The sequence below is a fragment of the Pleurodeles waltl genome, chromosome 8 (genome assembly GCF_031143425.1).
Source record: "Pleurodeles waltl isolate 20211129_DDA chromosome 8, aPleWal1.hap1.20221129, whole genome shotgun sequence".
NCBI classification, from domain to species: domain Eukaryota; kingdom Metazoa; phylum Chordata; class Amphibia; order Caudata; family Salamandridae; genus Pleurodeles; species Pleurodeles waltl.
Window position 1 is genome coordinate 1,506,934,545 of NC_090447.1, and position 2,500 is coordinate 1,506,937,044.

At 47.1% G+C, this 2,500-nt stretch overlaps 5 pseudogenes; all 5 read right to left on the reverse strand.

Annotated features, from left to right (window-relative positions):
* LOC138251057 (5S ribosomal RNA) overlaps window positions 1–102 on the reverse strand; it is a 119-nt pseudogene extending 17 nt beyond the window's left edge.
* Window positions 103–544: 442 nt separating this feature from the next.
* Window positions 545–663, reverse strand: LOC138256619 (5S ribosomal RNA; annotated as a pseudogene).
* Window positions 664–1,110: 447 nt separating this feature from the next.
* On the reverse strand, window positions 1,111–1,229 carry LOC138250931 (5S ribosomal RNA; annotated as a pseudogene).
* A 446-nt stretch (window positions 1,230–1,675) lies between these two features.
* LOC138251058 (5S ribosomal RNA) lies at window positions 1,676–1,794 on the reverse strand (annotated as a pseudogene).
* Window positions 1,795–2,236: 442 nt separating this feature from the next.
* On the reverse strand, window positions 2,237–2,355 carry LOC138256620 (5S ribosomal RNA; annotated as a pseudogene).
* Between the last annotated feature and the right edge of the window lie 145 nt (window positions 2,356–2,500).

Genomic DNA, 2,500 nt, shown 5'->3' on the forward strand with positions numbered 1-2,500 from the left:
ATTCCCAAGCAGTCTCCCATCCAAGTACTAACCAGGCACAACGCTGCTTAGCTTCTGAGATCAGCTGAGATCAGTCACATTCAGGGTGGTATGGCCGTAGGCAAAACACACTCCTGTTTCAGGTCTCTTGTGTTGAGACAGCCCGCCGGTCTGGAGCCTGCTGCTCTCAAACACGCCTGCACTCTTCTGTTCACAAACTGCCCTCTTCACAAACTTCTTACAGAGGTCCAAGCACACACCCTGTTTTGCACCAGCCTCGCAATCGCTTCATCTGCACTTCCACACAGTCTCAGACTGCCCTTTCTTTAGGGCCCAGCACAAGCAGCAGACCAGCTCACCACCAGCAGCTTGGGGTGAGTGTGAAGTGCAGAAAGATTCTCAATTTTCCTTCAGAAAGAGTGTATTTTAGTGTTATTGCTGTTTTTTTATTTATTTGAAGAAAGGAAAAAAGAGTAGAAGAAATAATAAATGAAAAGTAACATTAGAGAGGACTCTATGCAATTGTTCTAAGACGTGCACCACATACTGTCTGCAAGAGGCGAAATGCCTACAGCACCTGGTATTCCCAGGCAGTCTCCCATCCAAGTACGAACCAGGTCCGACGCTGCTTAGCTTTTGAGATCAGAAAAGATCAGGCACATTCAGAGTGGTATGGCCGTAGGCAGAATACACTCCTGTTTCAGGCCTCTTGTGTTGAGACAGCCCGCCGGTCTGGAGCCTGCTGCTCTCAAACACACCTGCACTCTACTGTTCACAAACTGCCCTCCTTCACAAACTTCTTACAGAGGGCCAATCGCACACCCTGTTTTGCACCAGCCTCACAATCGCTTCATCTGCACTTACACACAGTCTCAGACTGCCCTTTCTTTAGGGCCCAGCACAAGCAGCAACAGACCAGCTCACCACCAGCAGCTTGGGGTGAGTGTGAAGTGCAGAAAGATTCTCAATTTTCCTTCGGAAAGAGTGTATTTTAGTGTTATTGCTGTTTTTTTTATTTATTTGAAGAAAGGAAAAAAGAGTAGAAGAAATAATAAATGAAAAGTAACATTAGAGAGGACTCTATGAAATTGTTCTAAGACGTGCACCACCTACTGTCTGCAAGAGGCAAAATGCCTAGAGCACCTGGTATTCCCAAGCAGTCTCCCATCCAAGTACTAATCAGGCCTGACGCTGCTTAACTTCTCAGATCAGACGAGATCAGGCGCATTCAGGGTGGTATCGCCGTAGGCAGAATACACTCCTGTTTCAGGCCTCTTGTGTTGAGACACCCCGCCGGTCTGGAGCCTGCTGCTCTCAAACACACCTGCACTCTACTGTTCACAAACTGCCCTCCTTCACAAACTTCTTACAGAGGGCCAATCGCACACCCTGTTTTGCACCAGCCTCACAATCGCTTCATCTGCACTTACACACAGTCTCAGACTGCCCTTTCTTTAGGGCCCAGCACAAGCAGCACCAGACCAGCTCACCACCAGCAGCTTGGGGTGAGTGTGAAGTGCAGAAAGATTCTCAATTTTCCTTCAGAAAGAGTGTATTTTAGTGTTATTGCTGTTTTTTTATTTATTTTAAGAAAGGAAAAAAGAGTAGAAGAAATAATAAATGAAAAGTAACATTAGAGAGGACTCTATGCATTTGTTTTAAGACGTACACCACCTACTGTCTGCAAGAGGCAAAATGCCTACAGCAGCTGGTATTCCCAAGCAGTCTCCCATCCAAGTACTAACCAGGCACAACGCTGCTTAGCTTCTGAGATCAGCTGAGATCAGTCACATTCAGGGTGGTATGGCCGTAGGCAAAACACACTCCTGTTTCAGGTCTCTTGTGTTGAGACAGCCCGCCGGTCTGGAGCCTGCTGCTCTCAAACACGCCTGCACTCTTCTGTTCACAAACTGCCCTCTTCACAAACTTCTTACAGAGGTCCAAGCACACACCCTGTTTTGCACCAGCCTCGCAATCGCTTCATCTGCACTTCCACACAGTCTCAGACTGCCCTTTCTTTAGGGCCCAGCACAAGCAGCAGACCAGCTCACCACCAGCAGCTTGGGGTGAGTGTGAAGTGCAGAAAGATTCTCAATTTTCCTTCAGAAAGAGTGTATTTTAGTGTTATTGCTGTTTTTTTATTTATTTGAAGAAAGGAAAAAAGAGTAGAAGAAATAATAAATGAAAAGTAACATTAGAGAGGACTCTATGCAATTGTTCTAAGACGTGCACCACATACTGTCTGCAAGAGGCGAAATGCCTACAGCACCTGGTATTCCCAGGCAGTCTCCCATCCAAGTACGAACCAGGTCCGACGCTGCTTAGCTTTTGAGATCAGAAAAGATCAGGCACATTCAGAGTGGTATGGCCGTAGGCAGAATACACTCCTGTTTCAGGCCTCTTGTGTTGAGACAGCCCGCCGGTCTGGAGCCTGCTGCTCTCAAACACACCTGCACTCTACTGTTCACAAACTGCCCTCCTTCACAAACTTCTTACAGAGGGCCAATCGCACACCCTGTTT